Below are 13,761 nucleotides of genomic sequence, written 5' to 3' on the forward strand. Positions count from 1 at the left end.
TCCTCTCTAATTCTCACTGAGGCACATGTCTGGCTATTTTTCTTTGTTTCTCCTTCTGGGATAGCACTGAAACCAAAGCCACTTGCCTTGAGCTTGTCTCTTTCAAAAAAGAATACCTTTGCATTTCCCAAAATTATATGATTACAGAATGTCCTTTCTGTTTCTCTTTTTGAAACAGTGTTCTAGACCACTGGTTCTAGACCTTATCTTCTACATTTCTACCAAGCTCCCTGTGATGCAATGTTGTTAGTACATGATCATATTTGCAGTAGCAAAGGCCTAGACTACTTGATCTCTTAAGAAGTCTTATGAAGTTATAAAGGTGATATTCATTTGTTCACAGAATAAAGAAAATTTCAAATGGTTATTCCAGCTAGAAGGATTTAGTTCTCCATAGTAATAATGAGATTAAAGACTTCATTCACATTTTGAGAGTGATTCAATAGCAGTTGATAAAGAACTCTCTGGTATTTCCCATAGTTCAAACCCTGTGATCCTGCACAATGTAATAGACTGGCCATTAGATATGAGTTTGAGGAAAAGGAAACATCATTTAGAGGGTCTGTCATTTTAAAATTGTGTCTTGTGTGCATAAATTTTCCAAGTTTGAGAAAACTCATTCAGAGTATCTTTGAAGTTGCAATGCAAAACTATATATATATATATATATATGTGTGTGTGTGTGTGTGTGTGTGTGTGTGTGTGTGTGTGTACTGCTAAGAATGCACATACTGAAATTTCACCAGTCAGGATTACTAGAAATTATTGCACCATAGACTGGCTGAAAGGACAAGGTAAAAAGAGGATATATAAAAATAGCTTATTTTGAAATAGTTGAGTTACCACTTGTTGAAGGAGATATAAACATAATAAATGTAATGTGACCAATATGATCAATAATATGATTGAATTCTTAGCCATTCATATGAATACAACTGGTTTTCTAAATTTTATCCTGAATGAACTGTTCCTTCATAGTAAATACTGAGTAAATATTATTGAATTAATGAGTCTCAAAATGGATCCAAAAGTTGAATTAACATTATGGTTATTGAAATTTTGAAAGTTATATAATTGTTAATATTAACTTAAGAATTAAATGAAATCACTCAAAATTCAAAATAATCTTTAAATACAACTTTAAATTCATATTACATGTAGTAGAGAAAGTAGATTTCTGTCTATAAGCACAAACAATTATAATTTTTACTTGGGATAAAGTGCTTATTCATGGTGCTAATTCTCCACGTTGCTATTTTACATGTGTAATCATTCCTCTGTATTATACATCTCAGGAAAAAAGGATTAGACAAATTGGTGTTTCCCTCCCTTACCATATATTTCAACCTTCCTCAAAGTAATAGACTTGTTTGGCAGATCAGTGAATGAAATATCCCACCTGGAAATACTTTCAAAATATCCTTAAGAGGGATATTTATAAGACTAAAAAAGAGAAAAATCACCATAGAGAGTTTAAAACACAGAAAATGAGGACAAGTAGAACTGGATAGGGGGAGCAATCCTTGGGGAACAAAACAAGTTAATAGGGAAGTAATTACCTTCACATATTTGACAAACATCATTTGGAAGAAGAATGTATTTACTTCATGACTCTAGAGGCCAGAATTAGGTCTATTGAGGAGAAGTTACAGGGAGCAAAATTGTGGCTCATTATTACAAAGAACTGCAAAATAATTGCTGCAGACAAAATATAAAATTAGGTGACCTGGGAAGCTCATAAGTTTTTGCCACCAGAGAAATTTAACCAAAGGCCAAATAATCACTAATATTTTTGTGCTAAGGCTACTGTAAGAAAACACCACAGACTAGCAGGCTTAAAACACAGATATTTATTTTCTCTCAGTTCCAAAGGCTAGAAATCTGAGATTAGAGTAGCAGCAATATTGGTTTCTTCTGAGGTCTTTGTCTTTGGTTTGCAGATGGCTACATTCTCTCTGTCTTCACATGATCTTTCCTCTGGGAATATATATCCCTGATATCCTTTGTGTATCTGAATCTCCTCTATTTACAAGGACACTACTCATATTGGATTAAGCCACCCTAACACCCTTATTATAAAGGTCCTATTATAAAGGTCCTATCTCCAAGTCTTTCATTTTCACAGTTTCCATGCCCATGGATTCAACCAAACATGGATGGAAATTATTCAGAATAGGGTATGGTGCTGCTCACAGATAACCCCTGTACTTGAAAGGCTAAGACAGGAGAGTTGAAGGTTCAAGGCCAGCCTCAGCAACATAGCAAAGCCCTCAGCAACTTAGTGAGATCCTGTTTCAAAATAAAAAATAAAGTAGGACTGGGAGTGTAGCTCAGAGGTAGAATGCTGCTGTATCTAATCCTCAGTACCATCAAGAAATTTTGTTTTCTCAAAAAATTTGCATTGTACTGAACATGCACAGACTCTGTCTTGTTATTATTCACTAAAGAATACAGTAAAAACTACTGATATAGCATTTACATTGTGCTGGTTATTAGAAGTAATATAGAGATGAGTTAAAGTTTATGAGAAGATATGCATAGGTTATATGAAAATACTACACCATTTTATCTAAGGTAATTGAGCATACAAGGAATTGGGTGTTCATGAGGAATCCTGGAACCAATCTTCTATGGATACCAAGGCACAGATTCTGAGGGAATGAGGAGTAAGATCATCAATAAATGTTTTTGGGAGGACAGTGCAACTCATACCACTCTTTGCACTTTGTGAAAGAGACAGATCACTGTAGCAGGTGGTGGAAGAAGAATGAATTATACTAGATATTACCAAGGATCTACATTCTAACTCTCAATTCAGACATTCAAGGGTCATAAACATTAAATAAAATATGATTTATCCAATGTCTCATTCTCTGGAATAATGTTTCAGCAAATAATCTGCCAATTATGATGGGATAGCTCTAATTTTATCCCAGTTAAACAGCATGTGCTAAGTTCAATTCTGATTTAAATTGCTATTTCTTTTACACAAATAGTATTAACATAAATCATTTCAATCACGTCATTTAAAATTTGCTATCTATTGCATAAAATTATTACACTATTAATAATTAAAAATATTTGTCCTCCATTTGTACCTATACCAATGAAACTCTTCAGTGTGTGTGTGTGTGTGTGTGTGTGTGTGTGTGTGTGTGTGTGTGTATTACAGTACTGGGGCTGAAACCCAGGGGCATTCTACCTTCAAGCTACACCTCCAGTCCTATTTTTTATTCTTTGTTTTGAAACAGAGTCTCATTGAGTTGCAAAGGGCCTCACTAAGTAGCTGAGACTGTCCACAAACCACGATCCTCCTGTCTCAGCCTCCCAAATGCTGGGATTACAAGCATGTGCCACCACACCTGGCTCATTTTGTATATTCTTTTAGTTACTCATGCATAATTTACAAATTTGCTGTCACAATGAACATATCTTTTTTGCTTACTTCATAAGTTGGTTAATATGTAGAAGGAAAGTCTTTATAATCATCCTTAACAAATGAACAATAACCTTAGAATATACCATTTCCTTGGTGCTGTATATTTAGCTTGTTGCAATTTTTTATTGTATGGTTGAAATGCACATCTGTCTTTTTTGTTTTGTTTTTGTTTTGTTTTGTTTTGTTTGTTTTATTTTTTAGTATATAGGATTGAACCTAAGGGCATTTAACCTCTGAGTTACACTCTTAGCCCTATTTTTTAGTCTTTATTTTGAAACAGGATCTCACTAAGTTGTAGAGGGCCTCACTAAGTAGCTGAGGCTGGCCACAAACTTGTGATCCTCTTGTCTCAACCTCCCAAGTACTGGGATTACAAGCATGTGCCACTACACCCAGCATCTAGTTTTTAATATATAAACATTTCTGTTTTTAGAAAAATTAACTTGGAAAAAATGTTTAAAATAAGACTAACAAAAACATTTAAGTATTTTATGGCTCCTGATACATTGCTATATTGGTTTTCAAAAGTGTTTTATCATGTAACAATGCTGTCAGCGATATTCAAGTTCACTTATTGAAACACAAATTCTTCACTACTGGGTACCAATTTTCAACTTATTTTTGATAATTAAGTAGCAGTAGAGTCTTATTTTTGCTTATTTTTCCAAGTATTTGATACAAAAAAGAATGGAGGTGGCCCCATTCCTGCTGTATGACAGGGTTGCGGCTGGGAAGAGAATTCTGCAGGGCTGGAAGATTCTGGCAAAACTGAAGCCATTATCCCTCTTGATTTTAGTTATAATAATGATAATATTAATGAAATCTGAAATTTTCTTTGAATGAGGATGGCTGTGAATGTGACTGGAAAATGGCCTAAGATTTGTGCTGGGAATAGCACTAAGAAGAATATGACAATGGGAGAACTTTCAAGAAGCTACATAGAAAATAGCTCTTTGCTCCTCTGCTTATAGCACCTAACTCCCTTAAGGTTTTAGCCATGAAAGGAAAAGTTAACTGTAGGCAAATTATACCTACTGTGTAAGGCTCTCCATATGTTGCTTATAAGTTAGGGCCGACTGTGGTATCCCCCTCAGGGGGCTAGTGCTAATCAGAATATTTTTCCACCTCCAACCAATCCTCCACTTTCCTATACAGGAGTGTATGATAAATGGAAAGCACAGAGTTAATATTACTGGAAAATGGCTTGATGTCAGGACTCTGCCATTCCTACAGAGGGTTGGGCAGGCAGGGACCTCCTTAGTGCCTGCTCACTAAAGCAAAAGAGTTCTCTTGGTAAACAACTTAATAGGTATTATAGAAAATTAGGTGTAGGCATTGTATGTTAGAAAAATAGAATAAGTTTAGCATGGATTTGGCAGTTAGGTTAGAATAAGTTAATAAAATATTTAGTGGTTAAAATAGAAGATAATGTTAGCAGTTAATTTTAGAAGTAGAGATAGTAAGTTTAATATTAGTATTATGAGTGATGGAGAGATTGGTCAGACAGGGCTCCCCTCTTTGGTGTTTTCTGACCAAAGATCATAAGAATTTAAGAAAATAAATTATATATTTTGTATTTCAAAATATGAAATATAAAAGCAAAATGTTTTGTGCCCCTTATGGAAAAGCCCCTTGTTTTTCATATTTTCAGTTTAGCCTTAGATTTGAATGTGCTTTGCAGAGCTCCATTCTTAGTTAGGCTAATAATTAGAATAAAATTGATTTTTGTGACTAGGTAACAAGAATGAATTGTATGACATTAATTTGGATAATTTCAGGTGTTTTTTCAACCATAGTATTGAATATGAGCTCATCGGGGCAGGTTGAATTCTTTCAGATAAAGCACAAAATGTACCTAGGTGTACTGAAAACATGTTTTGCTAAAAGTTGTTTATATCCAAGTGTATTGAGGATATGTTTTGCCAAAAGTTGTTAATACCAAATATTTCTGTGTAAAAGCATATAAAAATAAAGCATCAACTCTGAATGACAGAATCATGCCTCCGAAAAAGGCTGTTTCTCATTCCTTCAACTCGCCGATTCCTCACGGAGCTGGTCTTCGGCACCTATTAGATAGTTATTATTTTTATACACAGTGAAGGTGAATTTTTGTATTTTCATGCCATCTGCTTAGACCACTTTCTCTACTAATCAAGGTCCTTGAGGTTATATTTTGCAATAAGCACCTCTTAGTTTACTTTCTTCATATTATAAAGCACATTAAAATTTTTCCCTTTTTTCTTTCTTTTAATGGTGCATTATAGTCTTACATTATAATGTAAATTATGTTGACAGTGACATGCATGCACACAGAATTGGTGTCCCCCCCCATTGCCTCCCCATCTCTCCAATCCCTCATACAGAGTACTGAGATTGGTGTGGGTACTTTCACATATATGTACACATAGCTGACAGTAGTAATTCCTTCAATAAACCTCACTCTTTCCCCTCTTCTTCCCTTAGATCACTTCCTTGGCTCCACAGAGGTTTTATTTTCTCTATTATCTAGTCTTTCTGGTTATGCCCATTACTCTCTAGCTTCCGCTATTACAGAACACATATGATCCTTAACTTTCTTAACATAATGTTCTTCAGGTCCTTCCATTTCTTGCAAATGACATAATTTTGTTCTTACTTATTGCTGAGTAGAATTTCATTGTGTGTCTATCCTATATTTTTTAAATCCATTCATCTGTTGGAGGACACCTAGGTTGGTTCCATAATTTGGCAATTGTGAATTGTGCTGCTATGGATATGCATATACATATATTACTGTAATTCTCTGATTTCAACCCCTTTGGAAAGATATCCAGGAGTGGTATAATCTAATCACATGGTGAATCCATTCCCAGTTTTCTGAGGAATCTCCACACTAATCTCCAAAGTGGCTGAACTAACTTGCAATCCCATCAATACTGTAGATGAGGTTCAATTTCCCTATATCTTCGCCAACATTTATTGTTTTTTGACTTCTTGATGATTATCATTCTGATCGGTTAGATGGAATCTCAGTGTAGTTTTGATTTGTATCTCACTGATTGCTAATGATGTTGAACATTTTTTCATGTATTTATTGGACATTTGTATTTATTCTTTTGTATTTATTCTTCAGTGTCTACTGAGTTCATTTGCCCATTGTGTGTGTGTGTATGTGTGTGTGGGGGGGTGCTGGGTATTGAGCCCAGGGGTATTCTACCTCTGAGTTACACCCCCAGCCCAATATTTTATTTTTTATTTTGAAACACTAGGTTGCAAAGGGCCTAAGTAGCTGAAGCTGGCTACAAACCCAAATCCTCCTGCCTCAGCCTCCCAAGAACTGGGATTACAAACGTGCACCACCTGACATATCTCAATTGTCCATTTCTTAATTGGAGTGTGTGTGTGTGTGTGTGTGTGTGTGTGTGTGTGTGTGTAAAGACTAAAGTGTTTCTTAAAATAGCAAAATTTAGCTGGGTGTGGTGGCGCACACTTGTAATCCCTGCACTTGGGAGGCAGAGACAGGAGGATTGCACTGGTTCAAAACCAGCTGGGCTGGCTTAAGAGACCCTATTTCTTTCTTTTTTTGTGTGTGTGGTACTAGGGTTCCTGGAAGCCCTTCTACCTCCGGGCTACACTCCCAGACCTATTTTATTTTTGGAAACAGGGTCTCTTAAGCCAGCCCAGCTGGCTTCGAACCTGCGTGCTCCTCCTGTCTCCACCTCCCAAGTGTGGGGATTACAAGTGTGCACCACCACGCCCAGCTAAGAGACCCTGTTTCTAAATAAAAATATAAAATAGGTCTGGGAGTGTAGCCCAGAAGTAGAAGGGTTTCCAGGAACTCCAGTACCACACACAAAAAAAAAATAGTAAAACTTATTGCAAATTTGCAATGGTTCATCTGTCTTTGTTAGATCTTGAGAACATCATCTAGAAAATGTTACCACAATTAACAAGTATATCAGGAGTCTTTTTTTTTTTTTTGGTGGTACTGGGGTTCCTGGAAACCCTTATACCTCCAGGCTACACTCCCAGACCCATTTTTATATTTTTATTTGGAAACAGGGTTTCTTAAGCCAGCAAGGCTGGCTTCGAACCAGCGCGATCCTCCTGTCTCTGCCTTCCAAGCGCCTGGATTACAACTGTGGGCCACCACGCCCGGCAGTATATCAGGAGTCTTAAAGACAATGAACCTTGAAGTCTAGCTCTTTCTTTACTCTCCCATATCAGCTCAACTCTAAGAGAGTATATTACTCAGCACCCTAATACTTACTGTTATCATTTGCATTCTTAAGCACTTACAACAATCATTTGCAGGACTACTGTAGCCATCAAGTTAAATGCTGTTTTAACTCAACCCAATTTCCTATATGTTCTGTAATTTTTAACAAAGGTTTTGTTTTAGCCTTTGCAATTGAACACTACAATATTATCACTAAAGTAATTATTGCTATTAATCCTCTATAAATAAGTCAATACTCTCTTCCTCTATAAATTAAAATGATCATGAGGATGGGTATGGTGGCACATGCCAATAATTCCAGTACTTGGGAAACTGAGACAAGAGGATCACAGGTTGGATGCCAGCCTCAGTAATTCAGGAAAGACCTCAAAAACTTAGGAAGGTCCTGTTTAAAAATAAAAAAAGAGCCGGGCGTGGTGGCGCACGCTTGTAATCCCCGCGCTTGGGAGGCGGAGACAGGAGGATAGCGCAGGTTCAAAGCCAGCCGCGCGCGCTGCTTAGGAGACCCTGTTTCAAAAATATAAAATAGGTTTGGGAGTGTAGCCCGGAGGTAGAAGGGCTTCCAGGAACCCCAGTACCACAAATAAATAAATAAATAAATAAATAAATAAATAAATAAATAAACAAACAAATAAATAGAAAAAGAAAAAGAAAAAGAAAAAAAGAAAAAAGAACTGAAAGTATATCTCAAGGTTAAAATACCCCTGGGTTCAATCTCAATACTCTCTCCCCCAAAATGAATATTATCATGAAAAGACCTCAAATTAACTCTAAGCTCTTCCAAGGTGAAAGAAAATGTAAAAAGAATGAGATAAATATAGTGAAATAAAACCGAATTCAAGATATATTATTACTTGAAATAAAAAGTAAGATGCAAACTACACATTTATATTTAAAAATAATTACAGTGGTTTTCTCTGAGGAGGAGAAAACTGAGGGCTGGGAGGGGGGATTTGTTTTTGGTGTATGCTGTTGTGTACTCTGAAATTTTCATGTACTCATATCTCTCCCTAATATGTGGAAGCAAGGGAGAAAAAGGATCATAAAAGGAACTCTAGATGAAGGAGGAGAAACAATAAATGAGAAAATAAGGAGACCTAAATGGGGGTCATGGGGGGGAAGAGGAATATTCCCTAATGCATATGATGTAGATTCATAAACATATCAATCACTGAGCCAAACATGAAAAGGAGGGAGGGGGAGGAAATTAGGAGGGAACTGGGGAAGGGCTAAATGAGTTATGTGTACATGTATGCCTCTACCATGTTTGTACTCCATTAAGATATATGACTATAATGTACCAATTAAAAAATTTGCCAAATAAAATTGATTTAAAAAATAAAAAATGAGCCGGGCGTGGTGGCACATGCTTGTAATCCCAGCATTTGGGAGGCTGAGACTGGAGGATCTCGGTTCACGGACAGTCTCAGCTACTTAGTGAGGCCCTCTGCAACTCAGTGAGACCTGGTTTCAAAATAAAGAATAAAAAAAAAAAAATAGGGCAGGGGCTGTAGCTCAGAGGTCGAATGCCCCTGTGTTCCATCCCCAGACCTGCAAAATAAATTAATAAATTAATAATAATAAATGAAAGTCCGATTGTTGAACAATTCACATATACAGATTCATATATACAAAGTAAAGAAAGGGATGGAGAACCCTTCCAGGCAGGAAAGCAGTAAGATAAAAGAAGATGAGACAGTTCTATAGGGAGCCAGAGATCCAGGTCTCATCACCCCCTTCATCTTCATCAACACAAAACTCAGTATTTAATTATCTACTATAGTTATGAGCACTGTGACTGTTGCTCTATTTATAACGTGTGTACGTGTGTGTGTGTGTGTGTGTGTGTGTGTGTGTGTGTGTGTGTGTGTGTTTACTGGAGATTGAACCCGGGAGCATTCTACCTCTAAGCTTTACACCCACCTTTTTTCTTTTTGAAACAGAGTCTTACTAAGTTGCTGAAGATTCTGCATTAAAACAAAAAAAAAAACCTTTATAATTATTCCGTGAACAAACTGTACTCAGCTCTCATGGGTCTCATTCTAAACCACACACACAGTAAGTAATAGAAACAATCTAAAGACTAGTACATAGAAACCAAAGCCTGTGTTTTTCCCTTTTATGCCATTCTGCCTCTCACAGAGAGAAAAGCCAGAAGTAAAGGCTTCTGAAGTCTGTAATAGATCCTAAAAAGTAAAGAGAAGCTAATATGAACGTATAATATTGAGTGGTCTGAAATAATTTATTGATTAAAAAACTTGTTCACAAATGTTACTGGGATTTACTGAGAACAGTTGGTGATAGCACTAGGTACTAAGGAATTCAAGATGTTTTATAAAAGAAATACCTATAGGACTGAGGCATGATCAAGGGAAAACAAGGAAAAGCCCCAAAATGGGTCAGAATACTCAACTCAAGATTAACTGGAAGGATAGCAGGTGTTTCCACATTCAACCAATATTTGTCAGATGATACAAGAAATGAAGGGAAACCAATATAGCAGAGGCAAAGATTATGTGTGAGCATTGTCAGGGTCTGATCTAAGCAAATCTTCCCCGTAAGTTCTCCCCTTAGGCAGGTAGAATGTTTTCAGGGATGCTCTGAACATGAAAGGCTTCCCAGTGTCATTGTCTTGCTATTTTCCTAATGCTGGATAAATATTTAGCCACGACTGAACTCTTTGTGTGTGTGGTACTGAGGATAGAACCCAGAAGCATTCTACTCCTGAGCTACAACCCAAACTCTATTTTATGTTTTAAATTTTTTTTGTGTGGTACTGGAGTTTCTGGAAGCCCTTCTATCTCCAGGCTACACTCCCAGACCTATTTTTTATATTTTTTATTTGGAAACAGGGTCTCTTAAGCCAGTGCGGCTGGCTTCGAACCCGCGCGATCCTCCTGTCTCCACCTCCTAAGCACGGGGATTACAAGCGTGCACCACCACGCCCGGCTTTATGTTTTAAATTTGAAACAGGGTTTCAGTAAGTTTCTGAGGGCCTCGCTTGGTTGCTGAGCCTGGCCTCTTACCTGTGATCCTTCCTTTTAAGCCTCCCAAGTACTGGGATTACAGGTGTGTGCCACTACACCCAGAACAATTAAACTTTTATAACTAAACATTTAAATGAGATTAAACTCTAAATATTGTTACTAGCAAGTATAATAGAAGCTATTTTGTACTTGAAGAAGTAGAATCCCTAAAACTATGTTCCTCTGTCATGAGACATGAAGGTTGATCTCCAGCAAGTGAAAAAAATCCCTTACAGAGGAAAGAACTCCTGTGAGGGCCTGCTGGGGTGGTGTAGGCAAAAGATTTTTACAGCATCTAAGTCACCAGGCAAACATTAGGGAGTATTGTGTATGTATGTCAGACTATTTTCTAAGTGCATTGATGGAGAGCAGAGAACAGGGAAGAATATGAATGTGGTTACTATCTTTGCATTAAATGAAGCTCTCTGGTAGGACTGAGTTCATATACCAGCCTTGCCACCTTCTAACTCTGTAACTTTGGGAAAGTTACCTCACCTCACAGTGTTAATCTCAGCTGTAAAACTGCCTTATGTTTATAGCAACATTCAAAGAGATTGCTATGAGAAATAAACATGATTATGAGCAAGGAACTTAAAACACAACACATAGTAAATGATCAGTAAAATGTTATATCAGTAAAATGTTCATATTTTTGCTATTATTTAACTTAAATTTGGTTTGGGGTCAAAAATAAAGAATTGGTAGATATATGAACACATTCTTTACACACACAAGTTGTATAGATGCAAGATATATGTGCATGTATACATACACACCTCTATGGGTAAAACATGATAAATATATGTGTATAGAACAAAGTCATAATCTAGTCATAATACAGGTAGAATTTCATTATTGACTGATTTAGGAAAGCATTTTATAATATGAGTGACAAATGTAGGAAATAGTTTTGTTTACTTTCTTGTTTTGCCACAAAAATATCTTGAGGCTAGGTGTCATATCTCATTTACCTGTATCATTAATGGCCAACTGAGTTATTGAATGAATGCAAGAATAAATGAATATGAGTGAAAAGGTAAAGGTAATCTTCTAAAGCACAAAAGAATGCTGCATGTCCAGAGTAAGAAATTCGCATAATAATAGTAGTTGTTAAACATTCAGTCATGGAAGCCACCATTTGGTTTCCTGGAGAAACCAAATTTTTTTTTGTTTTGTTTTGTTTTTTTGGTGGTACTGGGGTTCCTGGAAGCCCTTCTACCTCCGGGCTACACTCCCAGACCTATTTTATATTTTTGAAACAGGGTCTCTTACGCCAGCGCGGCTGGCTTCGAACCTGCGCGATCCTCCTGTCTCCGCCTCCCAAGCGCGGGGATTACAAGCGTGCGCCACCACGCCCGGCGAGAAACCAAATTTTGATCAGGTGAAAGCAAACGCAAGAGGGCAGAGGTGAAAAAGCTGAAACATTTTTTTAAAAAGAAAAGAGAGATATTAGTACTTGCATAGATAAAATCTTAATTCCTGGACTCCAGGCCTTGGCATCTTTACTTTTGTGTGGTAACGGTGGGCACTGGGGAAACTCTGCACTGGGTAATGACCACCAGGGAGGTCAGGGGCTTCCAGTACTATTTGTTTATTCAAAAGTGAACAACAACAACAAAACCCTATTATTATGTTTATTTTTCATAGCAATCTCTCTGAATGTTAGGAACCTTTAGTTAACTCTGTAATATCTACACACAGAGTCAACTAATAGTCTCCCCAAATAGACATGCTGTGTGTGTGTGTGTGTGTGTGTGTGTGTGTGTGTGTGTGTGTGTGTGTGTACTGAGTAAGGAAGGTGCTAGAGATTCACCCCAGGGGCAATCTACCTCTTAATTAAATTATCAGCTTTTTTTTTTGTTTTGAAACAGTGCCTTGCTAGATTGCTGAGTCTAAGTTGTTGAGACTGGTTTTGAACCTGTGATCCTATTGTCCTAGCCTCCCAAATTCTGAGATTACAGGTGTGTACCACCACATCAGGCTTCAAAAGGTCTCTTGATGAAGAAAGGCCGCACCTTTTTTTTTTGTACTGGGTTTCCTGGAAGCCCTTCTACCTCCGGGCTACACTCCCAGACCTATTTTAAACTTTTTATTTGGAAACAGGGTCTCTTAAGCCAGCGCGGCTGGCTTTGAACCTGCGCGATCCTCCTGTCCCCGCCTCCCAAATGCGGGGATTACAAGAGTGTGCAACCACGCCCAGCAAGGCCACAACCTTTAATGCTAACAGTCTGAATTGTCAAGCATTTTTATTTTTTAATTTGAAACAGGATCTTGCTAAATTGCTGAACTGACTTTGAACCTGAGATCCTCTTGTTTCAGCCTCCCAAGTACTGGGATTTTACCTGTGTGTTATTACAAAACAACTTTTGATATGTTCTCTACCTTCCTTCATGCTAAGTAGTCACAGTTCCTCTTACAAATCCTCTGCATTTGTTCTTCATACTGCTTTATTTCTCCTTATGCTTTCTCCCAATGCTCCCAGTCTGTGTGCCAGCGGTGAGCCACTCTGTATATCTTACTGTTCCTTCTAATCTTTAGGCACGCTGAGCTAAAGGGAGTGGCCTTTAAAATCCCTTTGTGAAAATTAGGTAAAGATGCCTCTCTGTGAAAAGCACTTAAAGAGTACACTTCTCTAGAAAGACCAATAGAAGAAAGTCCCTGGCAGAGAAGGAGAGAGTGCACCATCCTAGCCTCAGCCAGGGCTGGCATGCACTGAACACACAGAACAAGGCACATGGCAAGCCTTGTCTCTAAGGCTCTGTGTCTAGAGAATAGGATTAATTATAAAGTATCTATGTGCAAGAAAGTATTGGTGAAGAAAGTATTGGTGTGTGTGTGTGTGTGTGTGTGTGTCAGAGAGAGAGAGAGAGAGAGAGAGAGAGAGAGAGAGAGAGAGAGAGAGGAGAGAGGGAGAGAGAGAGAGAGAGAGAGAGAGAGAGAGAGAGAGAGAAAAGAGAGAAGAGAGAAGAGAGAAGAGAGAAGAGAGAAGAGAGAAGAGAGAAGAGAGAAGAGAGAGAGACTGGGCCCAGGGCCCTGTGTATGCTAGGCAAGCACTCTACCATTGAGTTACAACTCCC

Source organism: Muscardinus avellanarius (assembly GCF_963383645.1).
Source record: "Muscardinus avellanarius genome assembly, chromosome: 5".
NCBI lineage: Eukaryota > Metazoa > Chordata > Mammalia > Rodentia > Gliridae > Muscardinus > Muscardinus avellanarius.